Consider the following 16,317-nt stretch of genomic DNA (forward strand, 5'->3'; position numbering starts at 1 on the left):
CACACAGGCACACACAGGCACAGGCACATACACACAGGCACATACACACAGGCACATACACACAGGCACGGGCAGAGGTCAAGGTAAGGTCAAATTGGTCCCAGACGTCCCCGGAGATGAAAGGAGCAACACAGTACACAGTACAGAGGGGTGCAGCACAGTAGATACCCATCAGCCTCTCTGCTGCTCCGGGTTGTCCTGACTTGGCATCAGTGGACCTGGTTTAGCCTGGATCAGCCTAGTTTACATGGGTGCACCATACCATCATATATATCCATTTTTAAAGAGGCACGTGCCTATAATTCTCTGTTGTCTTAAGTCTGTGTGTTCGTTGTATTTAGGTTGTAGTAGTGATGTGGCCGGCCAAAATACGTTGTATGTTCCTGGGTGAACAACACAACAAGGCGTTTCCTTCCATCTCCATGACCTCACTGCAATTCCAATATCAAGTTTCAATGTCACATGCACAAGTACAGTGACACGCCTTTCTTGCAAACTCAAAAGCCAACAATTCAGTAATCAACAACAAAGTAGAAGAAAAACACACCAGAAATAAGAATAGGAAATAAATACATAATAAAGTAAGCAAGCAAACTAAACTCAGCGAAAAAAGACCCTCTTTCAAAGATAGTTTGTAAAAATCCAAATAACTTCACAGATCTTCACTGTAAAGGGTTTAAACACTGTTTCCCATGCTTGTTCAATGAACCATAAACAATTAATGAACCTGTGGAACGGTCGTTAAGACACTAACAGACGGTAGGCAATTAAGGTCACAGTTATGAAAACTTAGAACACTAAAGAGGCCTTTCTAGTGACTCTGAAAAACACCAAAAGAAAGATGCCCAGGGTCCCTGCTCATCTGCGTGAACGTGCCTTAGGCATGCTGCAAGGAGGCATGAGGACTGCAGATATGGCCAGGGCAATAAATTGCAATGTCCGTACTGTGAGATGCCTAAGACAGCGCTACAGGGGGACAGGACGGACAGATGACCGTCCTTGCAGTGGCAGACCACGAGTAACAAGACCTGCACAGGATCGGTACATTCGAACATCACACCTGCGGGACAGGTACAGGATGGTAACAACAACTGCCTGAGTTACACCAGGAACGCACAATCCCTCCATCAGTGCTCAAGACTGTCCGCAATAGGCTGAGAGAGGCTGGACTGAGGGCCTGTAGGCCTGTTGTAAGGCAGACATCATCGGCAACAACAATGCCTATGGGCATAAACCCACTGTCGCTGGACCAGACAGGACTGGCAAAAAGTGCTCTTCACTGACGAGTCGCGGTTTGTCTCACCGGGGGTGATGGTCTGATTTGCGTTTATCGTAGAAGGAATGAGCGTTACACTGAGGCCTGTACTCTGGAGTGGGATCGATTTGGAGGTGGGGGGGCCGTCATGGTCTGGGGCGGTGTGTCACAGCATCATCGGACTGAGCTTGTTTTCATTGCAGGCCATCTCAACGCTGTGTGTTACAGGGAAGACATCCTCCTCCCTCATGTGGTACCCTTCCTGCAGGCTCATCCTGACATGACCCTCCAACATGACAATGCCACCAGCCATACTGCTCGTTCTGTGCATGATTTCCTGCAAGACAGGAATGTCAGTGTTCTGCCATGGCCAGCAAAGAGCCCGGATCTCAATCCCATTGAGCACGTTTGGGACCTGTTGGATCAGAGGATGAGGGTTAGGTCCATTCCCTCCAGAAATGTCTGGGAACTTGCAGGTGCCTTGGTGGAAGAGTGGGGTAACATCTCAAAGCAAGAAATGGCTAATCTGGTGCAGTCCATGAAGAGGAGATGCACTGCAGTACTTAATGCAGCTGGTGGCCACACCAGATACTGACACCCCCCCTGAAGTTGACAGTGAAAGGGGGGAGGTAGATATGTATAGGGGTAAGGGGACAGGGATACTGGAGTGATGGAGGTAGATATGTGTAGGGGTAAGGAGACAGGGATACTGGAGTGATGGAGGTAGATATATATAGGGGACAGGGATACTGGAGTGATGGAGGTAGATATATATAGGGGACAGGGATACTGGAGTGATGGAGGTAGATATATATAGGGGACAGGGATACTGGAGTGATGGAGGTAGATATGTATAGGGGTAAGGAGACAGGGATACTGGAGTGATGGAGGTAGATATATATATATATATATATATATATATATAGGGGACAGGGATACTAGAGTGATGGAGGTAGATATATATAGGGGACAGGGATACTAGAGTGATGGAGGTAGATATATATAGGGGACAGGGATACTAGAGTGATGGAGGTAGATATATATAGGGGACAGGGATACTAGAGTGATGGAGGTAGATATATATATATAGGGGACAGGGATACTGGAGTGATGGAGGTAGATATGTATAGGGGTAAGGAGACAGGGATACTGGAGTGATGGAGGTAGATATATATAGGGGACAGGGATACTGGAGTGATGGAGGTAGATATATATAGGGGACAGGGATACTGGAGTGATGGAGGTAGATATATATAGGGGACAGGGATACTAGAGTGATGGAGGTAGATATATATATATAGGGGACAGGGATACTGGAGTGATGGAGGTAGATATGTATAGGGGTAAGGAGACAGGGATACTGGAGTGATGGAGGTAGGGGGACAGGGATACTGGAGTGATGGAGGTAGATATATATAGGGGTAAGGAGACAGGGATACTGGAGTGATGGAGGTAGATATATATAGGGGACAGGGATACTGGAGTGATGGAGGTAGATATATATAGGGGACAGGGATATTGGAGTGAGGGAGGTAGATATATATATAGGGGACAGGGATACTGGAGTGATGGAGGTAGATATGTATAGGGGTAAGGTGACAGGGATACTGGAGTGATGGAGGTAGATATATATAGGTGACAGGGATACTGGAGTGATGGAGGTAGATATATATAGGGGACAGGGATACTGGAGTGATGGAGGTAGATATGTATAGGGGTAAGGTGACAGGGATACTGGAGTGATGGAGGTAGATATATATAGGGGTAAGGTGACAGGGATACTGGAGTGATGGAGGTAGATATATATAGGTGACAGGGATACTGGAGTGATGGAGGTAGATATGTATAGGGGTAAGGTGACAGGGATACTGGAGTGATGGAGGTAGATATATATAGGGGTAAGGTGACAGGGATACTGGAGTGATGGAGGTAGATATATATAGGTGACAGGGATACTGGAGTGATGGAGGTAGATATGTATAGGGGTAAGGTGACAGGGATACTGGAGTGATGGAGGTAGATATGTATAGGGGTAAGGTGACAGGGATACTGGAGTGATGGAGGTAGATATATATAGGGGTAAGGTGACAGGGATACTGGAGTGATGGAGGTAGATATATATAGGTGACAGGGATACTGGAGTGATGGAGGTAGATATATATAGGGGTAAGGTGACAGGGATACTGGAGTGATGGAGGTAGATATGTATAGGGGTAAGGTGACAGGGATACTGGAGTGATGGAGGTAGATATGTATAGGGGTAAGGAGACAGGGATACTGGAGTGATGGAGGTAGATATGTATAGGGGTAAGGTGACAGGGATACTGGAGTGATGGAGGTAGATATATATAGGGGTAAGGTGACAGGGATACTGGAGTGATGGAGGTAGATATGTATAGGGGTAAGGTGACAGGGATACTGGAGTGATGGAGGTAGATATGTATAGGGGGAAGGGGACAGGGATACTGGAGTGATGGAGGTAGATATGTATAGGGGTAAGGTGACAGGGATACTGGAGTGATGGAGGTAGATATGTATAGGGGAAGGGGACAGGGATACTGGAGTGATGGAGGTAGATATGTATAGGGGGAAGGGGACAGGGATACTGGAGTGATGGAGGTAGATATGTATAGGGGGAAGGGGACAGGGATACTGGAGTGATGGAGGTAGATATGTATAGGGGGAAGGTGACAGGGATACTGGAGTGATGGAGGTAGATATGTATAGGGGTAAGGTGACAGGGATACTGGAGTGATGGAGGTAGATATGTATAGGGGTAAGGAGACAGGGATACCGGAGTGATGGAGGTAGATATGTATAGGGGTAAGGTGACAGGGATACTGGAGTGATGGAGGTAGATATATATAGGTGACAGGGATACTGGAGTGATGGAGGTAGATATGTATAGGGGTAAGGTGACAGGGATACTGGAGTGATGGAGGTAGATATATATAGGGGTAAGGTGACAGGGATACTGGAGTGATGGAGGTAGATATATATAGGTGACAGGGATACTGGAGTGATGGAGGTAGATATGTATAGGGTAAGGTGACAGGGATACTGGAGTGATGGAGGTAGATATGTATAGGGGTAAGGTGACAGGGATACTGGAGTGATGGAGATAGATATGTATAGGGGTAAGGTGACAGGGATACTGGAGTGATGGAGATAGATATGTATGGGGTAAGGTGACAGGGATACTGGAGTGATGGAGGTAGATATATATAGGGGTAAGGTGACAGGGATACTGGAGTGATGGAGGTAGATATGTATAGGGGTAAGGTGACAGGGATACTGGAGTGATGGAGGTAGATATGTATAGGGGGAAGGGGACAGGGATACTGGAGTGATGGAGGTAGATATGTATAGGGGGAAGGTGACAGGGATACTGGAGTGATGGAGGTAGATATGTATAGGGGTAAGGTGACAGGGATACTGGAGTGATGGAGGTAGATATATATAGGGGTAAGGAGACAGGGATACTGGAGTGATGGAGGTAGATATATATAGGGGTAAGGAGACAGGGATACTGGAGTGATGGAGGTAGATATATATAGGGGACAGGGATACTAGAGTGATGGAGGTAGATATATATAGGGGTAAGGAGACAGGGATACTGGAGTGATGGAGGTAGATATGTATAGGGGTAAGGAGACAGGGATACTGGAGTGATGGAGGTAGATATGTATAGGGGTAAGGAGACAGGGATACTGGAGTGATGGAGGTAGATATGTATAGGGGTAAGGAGACAGGGATACTGGAGTGATGGAGGTAGATATATATAGGGGTAAGGAGACAGGGATACTGGAGTGATGGAGGTAGATATATATAGGGGACAGGGATACTGGAGTGATGGAGGTAGATATATATAGGGGACAGGGATACTGGAGTGATGGAGGTAGATATGTATAGGGGTAAGGGGACAGGGATACTGGAGTGATGGAGGTAGATATATATAGGGGACAGGGATACTAGAGTGATGGAGGTAGATATATATAGGGGACAGGGATACTGGAGTGATGGAGGTAGATATGTATAGGGGTAAGGGGACAGGGATACTGGAGTGATGGAGGTAGATATATATATAGGGGACAGGGATACTGGAGTGATGGAGGTAGATATATATAGGGGACAGGGATACTGGAGTGATGGAGGTAGATATATATAGGGGACAGGGATACTGGAGTGATGGAAGTAGATATATATAGGGGACAGGGATACTAGAGTGATGGAGGTAGATATATATAGGGGACAGGGATACTGGAGTGATGGAGATAGATATGTATAGGGGTAAGGGGACAGGGATACTGGAGTGATGGAGGTAGATACTAGGCAACATGATATAAGATAAACAGAGTATCAGCAGCTTGTATGTGAGTGGGTGTGTGTAGGGTCAGTATAAATGTATGTGCATATTATGTGTGAGTGAGCAGATGATGAAGTGTGAGTGTGGGGGGGAGGGGGCTGTGAGTGTGCATAGAGACAGTGCAGAGATTGGGGAAAAAAGGTCAATAAAGATAGAAGGTTAATAACTCAGATCGTCTGCGTAGCTAATTTGTTATCTATTTATAAGTAATTCAAGAGCCTGCTGGCGACAGACTTCATGCGCACACACACACACACACACCAGAGAAGCCAAGCCAACGCTTGGGCGTTTCAATCATTGGCTGACTTCTTTCTCTCTGAGCCTTGACTTTGGCCTGTCTAGTCCTCTGAGCCATGACTTTGGCCTGTCTAGTCCTCTGAGCCATGACTTTGGCCTGTCTAGTCCTCTGAGCCATGACTTTGGCCTGTCTAGTCCTCTGAGCCATGACTTTGGCCTGTCTAGTCCTCTGAGCTATGACTTTGGCCTGTCTATCTCTCTGAACCATGACTTTGGCCTGTCTAGTCCTCTGAGCCATGACTTTGGCCTGTCTAGTCCTCTGAGCTATGACTTTGGCCTGTCTATCTCTCTGAACCATGACTTTGGCCTGTCTAGTCCTCTGAGCCATGACTTTGGCCTGTCTAGTCCTCTGAGCCATGACTTTGGCCTGTCTAGTCCTCTGAGCCATGACTTTGGCCTGTCTAGTCCTCTGAGCCATGACTTTGGCCTGTCTATCTCTCTGAGCCATGACTTTGGCCTGTCTAGTCCTCTGAGCCATGACTTTGGCCTGTCTAGTCCTCTGAACTATGACTTTGGCCTGTCTATCTCTCTGAACCATGACTTTGGCCTGTCTAGTCCTCTGAGCCATGACTTTGGCCTGTCTAGTCCTCTGAGCTATGACTTTGGCCTGTCTATCTCTCTGAACCATGACTTCGGCCTGTCTATCTCTCTGAGCCATGACTTTGGCCTGTCTAGTCCTCTGAGCCATGACTTTGGCCTGTCTAGTCCTCTGAGCTATGACTTTGGCCTGTCTAGACCTCTGAGCTATGACTTTGGCCTGTCTATCTCTCTGAACCATGACTTTGGCCTGTCTATCTCTCTGAACCATGACTTTGGCCTGTCTATCTCTCTGAACCATGCCTTTTGCCTGTCTAGTCCTCTGAGCTATGACTTTGGCCTGTCTATCTCTCTGAACCATGACTTTTGCCTGTCTAGTCCTCTGAGCTATGACTTTGGCCTGTCTATCTCTCTGAACCATGACTTTTGCCTGTCTAGTCCTCTGAGCTATGACTTTGGCCTGTCTATCTCTCTGAACCATGACTTTGGCCTGTCTAGTCCTCTGAGCTATGACTTTGGCCTGTCTAGTCCTCTGAGCCATGACTTTGGCCTGTCTATCTCTCTGAACCATGACTTTGGCCTGTCTAGTCCTCTGAGCTATGACTTTGGCCTGTCTAGTCCTCTGAGCCATGACTTTGGCCTGTCTAGTCCTCTGAGCCATGACTTTGGCCTGTCTAGTCCTCTGAGCTATGACTTTGGCCTGTCTAGTCGTCTGAGCTATGACGTTGGCCTGTCTATCTCTCTGAACCATGACTTTGGCCTGTCTAGTCCTCTGAGCTATGACTTTGGCCTGTCTATCTCTCTGAACCATGACTTTGGCCTGTCTATCTCTCTGAACCATGACTTTTGCCTGTCTAGTCCTCTGAGCTATGACTTTGGCCTGTCTAGTCGTCTGAGCTATGATGTTGGCCTGTCTATCTCTCTGAACCATGACTTTGGCCTGTCTAGTCCTCTGAGCTATGACTTTGGCCTGTCTAGTCCTCTGAACCATGACTTTGGCCTGTCTAGTCCTCTGAGCCATGACTTTGGCCTGTCTAGTCCTCTGAGCTATGACTTTGGCCTGTCTAGTCCTCTGAGCTATGACTTTGGCCTGTATAGTCCTCTGAGCTATGACTTTGGCCTGTCTAGCCCTCTGAGCTATGACTTTGGCCTGTCTAGCCCTCTGAGCTATGACTTTGGCCTGTCTAGTCCTCTGAGCTATGACTTTGGCCTGTCTAGCCCTCTGAGCTATGACTTTGGCCTGTCTAGTCCTCTGAGCCATGACTTTGGCCTGTCTATCTCTCTGAACCATGACTTTGGCCTGTCTATCTCTCTGAACCATGACTTTGGCCTGTCTCGTCCCCTGAGCTATGACTTTGGCCTGTCTAGTCCTCAGAGCTATGACGTTGGCCTGTCTAGTCCTCTGAGCTATGACTTTGGCCTGTCTATCTCTCTGAACCATGACTTTGGCCTGTCTCGTCCCCTGAGCTATGACTTTGGCCTGTCTAGTCCTCAGAGCTATGACGTTGGCCTGTCTAGTCCTCTGAGCTATGACTTTGGCCTGTCTATCTCTCTGAACCATGACTTTGGCCTGTCTAGTCCTCTGAGCTATGACTTTGGCCTGTCTAGTCCTCTGAGCTATGACTTAGGCATGCCCAGCTCTAGAGTCGACTGTATTCTGGTGTAGGTCCAAAAACAGTCTCCAGCACGGTCACACACTCTCTCTATGACACTGGTTTATCAGTTGGGACAGACTGACAACAAACACTGTACATTTGTGAAGGAGCTGTTGGTTACCACTCAGTGGCCATGGTCCAGCTGCCCCTAGCTGTTGGTTTACCACTCAGTGGCCATGGTCCAGCTGCCCCTAGCTGTTGGTTTACCACTCAGTGGCCATGGTCCAGCTGCCCCTAGCTGTTGGTTACCACTCAGTGGCCATGGTCCAGCTGCCCATAGCTGTTGGTTACCACTCAGTGGCCAAGGTCCAGCTGCCCATAGCTGTTGGTTACCACTCAGTGGCCAAGGTCCAGCTGCCCCTAGCTGTTGGTTACCACTCAGTGGCCACGGTCCAGCTGCCCATAGCTGTTGGTTACCACTCAGTGGCCACGGTCCAGCTGCCCCTAGCTGTTGGTTTACCACTCAGTGGCCATGGTCCAGCTGCCACTAGCTGTTGGTTACCACTCAGTGGCCACGGTCCAGCTGCCCCTAGCAGTTGGTTACCACTCAGTGGCCACGGTCCAGCTGCCCCTAGCTGTTGGTTACCACTCAGTGGCCACGGTCCAGCTGCCCCTAGCTGTTGGTTACCACTCAGTGGCCACGGTCCAGCTGCCCCTAGCAGTTGGTTACCACTCAGTGGCCACGGTCCAGCTGCCCCTAGCAGTTGGTTACCACTGTGGCCACGGTCCAGCTGCCCCTAGCAGTTGGTTACCACTCAGTGGCCACGGTCCAGCTGCCCCTAGCTGTTGGTTACCACTCAGTGACATACTCATACCAGAAGCTGTTGGTTACCACACAGTGACATACACACACACACACACACACACACACACACACACACACACACACACACACACACACACACACACACACACACACACACACACACACACACACACACACACACACACACACACACACACACACACACACACCTCATACCAGTGGCTTGTGTGAAAAACACAGGACTCTCCCCTTTCAGAACGAGCATGGCAAATGAGCCATGTTCACAGATACTGATCTAAATGTTACTCCAAAATGTTTTTATACGACCTGCCCATGTTAGTGAAACTTCAGCAAGCCCTGGTACCAGTTCTCATTCTATTTGTATTATCGTTCCTGGGAATGGGAGTGGGAGACAAGTCTGTGTTTTTAGGCAGGTGTGCTCTCACATGCAGCAATAGCTGATACGCCAGTCTCGATGCTGGGTGGGGAAAACGAGGAGAAAACGACAATTGAGTGTTGAATAGAGCAGCAATAGGAAGCTTCCAGACCTCTACACCTCTTCCCTTCTTTCTCCAACCTCACATTGAGGTGTCAATGTGGCCAAGAGGGAAGTGAGGGAGGGGTGATAGAGGGGGCAGAGGAGACCCATGCTTTTGTTGGACAGCCCCCCGAAGTGTCAGTTTGGGCTGGAATGGAACGGAAGTCTAGAATGGACCGGGGATATTGTACTGGGAGTAAACTGGAATGGAAAGGAAGTCTAGAATGGACCGGGGATATTGTACTGGGAGTAAACTGGAATGGTGAAACAGGAACACACTCACTCGCATTCTCATTCACCTCCCGAAAACATACACACACACTCATTCAGTCTAAACACACACCCACACACACACACTCACTTACTTAGTTACACGGGAAGCTTGGTCTCTGCCAGCTCCCCACAGTCAGTCCTCATTCAGTTAGTTTAAGAGGTCTTATTCACTGTCTCAAAGACACATTCAGCTGAGATCTTAAGGCTTTGTTTTACTCTGCATCAGAGGCAGTGTGAGTTTTCACTTAGTTTCTTTATTTCGTTTGCAAGATCACATCGTCGATGGAATAGAGAAAGACTCGGCCCTGTTAAAACGATATTTGAAAACGGAGTGATAGAGGTTTCCCATTCGTTCAATCCATAGGTTGCACCTCCGTCACGTCATTGTTATGAACGGGGCGGCAGCGTAGCCTAGTGGTTAGAGCGTTGGACTCGTAACTAGAAGGTTGCAAGTTCAAACCCCTGAGCTGACAAGGTACAAATCTGTCGTTCTACCCCTGAACAGGCAGTTAACCCACTGTTCCTAGGCCGTCATTGAAAATAAGAATTTGTTCTTAACTGACTTGCCTAGTTAAATAAAGGTTAAAAAAATATTTTAAAAATTAACATTCAAGCTGCCCTCTATCAGTGGTGCCTGAAAGCGGTGATAAGCCCATTCATTCTGGATGGAGGCTAACCACTGTTTCGTCTAAATCACACTATATTGCCTGGAAATACAATGACATTGCTAAAGTAGTCAAATATTTAGCAGGAAACAGCTTTGCCAACATTATCATGTTGTCAAATTTACTTTAGACAGATGGCAATGTTGTCAGTAGCTAGCAAAGTTTGTCAAAAAATAGCTATCAATGCTAACATTAACATTTCTTGCACTGTACCCAATGATTTATGAAAGCTTACTTGATCGGTTGTTGTTTTACAGACGTGTTTAATACGTTTTATGTAAACACTATTAGAATAGTTATGGAGATGTTGTGGTTTTAGGTAAACACTATTAGAATAGTTATGGAGATGTTGTGGTTTTATGTAAACACTATTAGAATAGTTATGGAGATGTTGTGGTTTTATGTACACACTATTAGAATAGTTATGGAGATGTTGTGGTTTTATGTAAACACTATTAGAATAGTTATGGAGATGTTGTGGTTTTATGTAAACACTATTAGAATAGTTATGGAGATGTTGTGGTTTTATGTAAACACTATTAGAATAGTTATGGAGATGTTGTGGTTTTATGTAAACACTATTAGAATAGTTATAGAGATGTTGTTGTTTTATGTAAACACTATTAGAATAGTTATGGAGATGTTGTGGTTTTATGTAAACACTATTAGAATAGTTATGGAGATGTTGTGGTTTTATGTAAACACTATTAGAATAGTTATGGAGATGTTGTGGTTTTATGTAAACACTATTAGAATAGTTATGGAGATGTTGTGGTTTTATGTAAACACTATTAGAATAGTTATGGAGATGTTGTGGTTTTATGTAAACACTATTAGAATAGTTATGGAGATGTTGTGGTTTTATGTAAACACTATTAGAATAGTTATGGAGATGTTGTGGTTTTATGTAAACACTATTAGAATAGTTATGGAGATGTTGTGGTTTTATGTAAACACTATTAGAATAGTTATGGAGATGTTGTGGTTTTATGTAAACACTATTAGAACAGTTATGGAGATGTTGTGGTTTTATGTAAACACTATTAGAATAGTTATGGAGATGTTGTGGTTTTATGTAAACACTATTAGAATAGTTATGGAGATGTTGTGGTTTTATGTAAACACTATTAGAATAGTTATGGAGATGTTGTGGTTTTATGTAAACACTATTAGAATAGTTATGGAGATGTTGTGGTTTTATGTAAACACTATTAGAATAGTTATGGAGATGTTGTGGTTTTATGTACACACTATTAGAATAGTTATGGAGATGTTGTGGTTTTATGTAAACACTATTAGAATAGTTATGGAGATGTTGTGGTTTTATGTAAACACTATTAGAATCGTTATGGAGATGTTGTGATTTTATGTAAACACTATTAGAATAGTTATGGAGATGTTGTGGTTTTATGTAAACACTATTAGAATAGTTATGGAGATGTTGTGGTTTTAGGTAAACACTATTAGAATAGTTATGGAGATGTTGTGGTTTTATGTAAACACTATTAGAATAGTTATGGAGATGTTGTGGTTTTATGTACACACTATTAGAATAGTTATGGAGATGTTGTGGTTTTATGTAAACACTATTAGAATAGTTATGGAGATGTTGTGGTTTTATGTAAACACTATTAGAATAGTTATGGAGATGTTGTGATTTTATGTAAACACTATTAGAATAGTTATGGAGATGTTGTGGTTTTATGTAAACACTATTAGAATAGTTATAGAAATGCACATCGTTATATTTGCTAACACTTGTTTATTGTCCCTCGACTCCAACCCCATTGGATGCATTGACCGGACGTGGGAGGAGCTATGTCCACACAAGGGTGCAAATGATAAACAGTCACGAAAGCTCTGACGAAAGCCGATACGTAACGCTTCATGAAGAGCAGTGACACTAGCAAGAGCAGCGTGCAGGTTTCTCTTCTTTCTCAAAATTAGCCAGCTAAAACCCGATGGCCTCCCTTCTATCTTAGCTAGCTAACATTATACTGCATCTAATGTCAATCTGGTGACATCAAAATGACGACTAACGGTTGTCCTGAAATGTCATTGTATTTCCATGCCACTGGAATGCACTTTTGATGAAATCTTCATCAGAGCTCAGTGATGATGAGTGTATTCAGTAGAATGCTCAGTTGGGCATCAGTTGAAAACAAAACGTTCAAAACAACAGTGAGGAAACCTGCAACCCATGAATAGTTCAGGTGGACTTTTTCCAAACGCGTTTATATGCCTAAAGGTCCTTGAAGCCACGGTCCCATTCTTATTTTTAAGTGTCACTTGTCATCATTCAATTTCCTCACTGTAATACAATTCGATTCACTCAGATTTACCGCTCGTTGTGCTGCTTTCCACAGCGATGTGGGAGCCGTCTCCTCGTGCAACTGTTGTCGTTCGTTATAACCGTAAATCGTGTGTCTATGACAGAATAGTGGTGGTGAGGTCATTGCATTCAACTGTGGTTAGACCAATCTCCACGTAGGGGAAGCCCACTGAGAAACTGAAGACTCAGCTAGTGACGGCAGGGCCAGGTTTGCCATCAACACTGCGGTATATTAAAAAACTAACACCACAAACAAATGAATAGTGATGAACTCAATGGGTGGAATGTATTAATTGGGAAGTGATTGATTCTGATCCTGGTTCACACTGTATGGACTGTACATCATGGATCGATTTACAACGCTGACATTGTTACACGCCAGCGCTAAATGTGTTTCCCTTTTAGCTTAGAAAACATTTGGATTGGCTAAATACAGAAGGACCGGGCTTATCCAACCACAACACGCCAATTGTGACAGACCGATGGCTTTCATTTGTTGGAGTTAGCAAATCTTCTTTTCTTTCCAAACCCCACAAGGTTTTTGTTTTTTTTACATTTCACAGACATGCAAAAAGAGTCCCTTTATGAAGACCAACTCAGTACTTGGTATGGATAGGAGTGTGTGTGTGTGTGTGTGTGTGTGTGTGTGTGTGTGTGTGTGTGTGTGTGTGTGTGTGTGTGTGTGTGTGTGTGTGTGTGTGTGTGTGTGTGTGTGTGTGTGTGTGTGTGTGTGTGTGTGTGTGTAAGAGAAAGAGGGAGAAGAGTGGGTGGGGTGGGGTGGGGAGAAGAGTGGGTAGGTTGGGGAGAGGAGGAGGTGGGTGGGTTGGGGTGGGGAGAAGAGTGGGTAGGATGGGGAAAGGAGGAGGAGAGGTGGGTGGGGAGAGGCGGAGGACGTGGGGAGAGGAGGAGGAGGGTGGGTGGGGAGAGGGGTGGGTGGGGAGAGGAGGAGGAGGTGGGTGGGGAGAGGAGGAGGAGGTGGGTGGGGGAGGAGGCGAAGGGGTGGGTGGGGAGAGGAGGAGAAGGGGTGGGTGGGGAGGAGGAGGAGGAGGAGAAGGGGGAGGAGAAGGGGTGGGTGAGGAGGAGAAGGGGTGGGTGGGGAGAGGAGGAGAAGGGGTGGGTGGTGAGAGGAGGAGAAGGAGTGGGTGGGGAGAGGAGGAGGTGGGGTGGGGAGAGAAGAGGAGGAGGTGGGTGGGGTGGGGAGGAGAAGGGGTGGGTGGGTGGGAGGAGGTGGAGGAGAAGGGGTGGGTGGGGAGAGGAGGAGGTGGGTGGGTGGGGAGAGGAGGAGAAGGGTGGGTGGGGAGAGGAGGAGGTGGGTGGGGAGAGGAGAAGGGGTGGGTGGGGAGAGGAGGAGGTGGGTGGGTGGGGGGAGAGTAGGAGGTGGGTGGGGAGAGTAGGAGGTGGGTGGGGGAGAGGAGAAGGGGTGGGTGGGGAGAGGAGGAGAAGGGGTGGGTGGGTGGGGAGAGGAGGAGGTGGGTGGGGAGAGGAGGAGGTGGGTGGGTGGGGAGAGGAGGAGGAGGGTGGGTGGGGGAGAGGAGGGGTGGGTGGGTGGGGAGAGGAGGAGGAGGGTGGGTGGGGAGAGGAGGAGGAGAAGGGGTGGGTGGGTGGGGAGAGGAGGAGAAGGGGTGGGTGGGTGGGGAGAGGAGGAGGTGGGTGGGTGGGGAGAGGAGAGGAGGGGGTGGGTGGGGAGAGGAGAAGGAGAAGGGGTGGGAGGAGGAGGAGGAGGAGGAGAAGGGGTGGGTGGGAGGAGGAGGAGGAGAAGGGGTGGGTGGGGAGAGGAGGAGGAGAAGGGGTGGGTGGGGAGAGGAGGAGGAGAACGTGTGGGTGGGGAGAGGAGAAGGGGTGGGGGCAGTGACACTTGCCAACATCAACACAGACGGAACTGATTTGTGTCTCAGCAGCAGGCCTGGCTATGCTTGTTCCATATTCTCCAACATAGAGCCGGAATGGAGCAGCACCACTCGCAAACCCACACTCCATGCAATGTATCCGAGAGCAACTGGAACTGGGCCATTCATCTGGCTCAAAGTAATGACATCAAATGGATGAGCTGAGTCTTGTACATGTACATGCCTAACCTGGGGGGGCAGACAGAGGATGAGAGGACACCGAGAGAGAGAGAAAGAGAGAGAGAGACAGAGAGGGAGAGAGAGCAAAAGAGACACACAGAGAGAGAGAAGGAGACACAGAGAGATAGACACAGAGAAAGAGACCAAGAGAGAGAGAGAAAGAGACACAAAGAGAGAGTGAAAGAGAGAGAGAGAGAGAGAGAGAGAGAGAGAGAGAGAGAGAGAGAGAGAGAGAGAGAGAGAGACACAGAGAGAGAAAGAGACACAGAGAGAGAGAAAGAGACAGAGAGAGAGAGACGCAAAGAGAGAGAAAGAGAGAAAGAGACACACAGAGAGAGAGACACACAGAGAGAGAAAGAGACAGAGAGAGAGAGAAAGAGACACAGAGAGAGAGAGAAAGAGACAGAGAGAAAGAGAGAAAGAGACACACAGAGAGAGAAAGAGACAGAGAGAGAGAGACACACAGAGAGAAAGAGACACACAGAGATAGAGAAAGAGACACACAGAGAGAGAGAGACAGAAAGAGAGAGAGACACAGAGAGAGAGAGAGAGAGAGAGAGAGAAAGAGAGAAAGAGACACACAGAGAGAGAAAGAGACAGAGAGAGAGAGACACACAGAGAGAAAGAGACACACAGAGAGAGAGAAAGAGACACACAAAGAGAGAGAGAGAGAAAGAGAGAGAGACACAGAGAGAGAGAGACAGAGAGAGAGAGAGAGAGAGAGAGAGAGAGAGAGAGAGAGACACACAGAGAGAGAAAGAGACACACAGAGAGAGAGACTAAGAGACACAGAGAGAGAGAGAGAGAGAGAGAAGAGAGAGAGAGAGAGAGAGAGAGAGAGAGAGAGAGAGAGAGAGAGAGAGAGAGAGAGAGAGAGAGAGAGAGAGAGAGAGAGAGAGAGAGAGAGAGAGAGAGAGAGAGAGAGAGAGAGAGAGAAAGAAAGAAAGAAAGAAAGAAAGAAAGAAAGAAAGAAAGAAAGAAAGAAAGAAAGAAAGAAAGAAAAAAAAGAAAGAGAGAGAGGCTTCAGTCAGTCTGTCACTGAACGCCTGGGGCCATTATGTCTAATCACAGCCAGCAGTGTGTGTGTGTGTGTGTGTGTCTGTGTGTGTGTGTGTGTGTGTGTGTATGCCGAATAACACTGCCAGTGACTGCAGGTCAAAGGAGGAGCTATATGTTTTGTGGTTCCCCTAGGAAAGTAGAGAGACGGGAGTATCCAACTTCCTCTCTACAGTTTCCATCCCGCCCCCTCCTGTTAATCTACAGCGATGTCAGTCAGTAGCATCAGGAAGGAACTCATTAACCCTTAGCAGACATTAACCCTGAGTATACATTAACCCCAAGTAGACATTAACCCCAAGTAGACATTAACCCCAAGTAGACATTAACCCCAAGTAGACATTAACCCCAAGTAGACATTAACCCCAAGTAGACATTAACCCAGAGTAGACATTAACCCCAAGTAGACATTAACCCCAAGTAGACATTAACCCAGAGTAGACATTAACCCAGAGTAGACATTAACCCCAAGTAGACATTAACCCCAAGTAGACATTAACCCAGAGTAGAC

The 16,317-nt window shown here is 46.8% G+C and overlaps 1 protein-coding gene and 1 long non-coding RNA gene across 9 annotated transcripts in view; one reads left to right on the forward strand and one right to left on the reverse strand.

Annotated features, from left to right (window-relative positions):
* The window catches only part of afap1 (actin filament associated protein 1), a 163,136-nt gene that overhangs the window by 66,456 nt on the left and 80,363 nt on the right, over nucleotides 1-16,317 (reverse strand). The window lies entirely within an intron of this gene.
* LOC127906712 (uncharacterized) lies at nucleotides 2,223-3,351 on the forward strand. Its single transcript, XR_008062493.1, has 3 exons — nucleotides 2,223-2,327; nucleotides 2,499-2,629; nucleotides 2,917-3,351. It is a non-coding gene; the product is annotated as an uncharacterized LOC127906712 (long non-coding RNA).

Source organism: Oncorhynchus keta, chromosome 13 (genome assembly GCF_023373465.1).
Source record: "Oncorhynchus keta strain PuntledgeMale-10-30-2019 chromosome 13, Oket_V2, whole genome shotgun sequence".
Classification (NCBI taxonomy): Eukaryota; Metazoa; Chordata; class Actinopteri; order Salmoniformes; family Salmonidae; genus Oncorhynchus; species Oncorhynchus keta.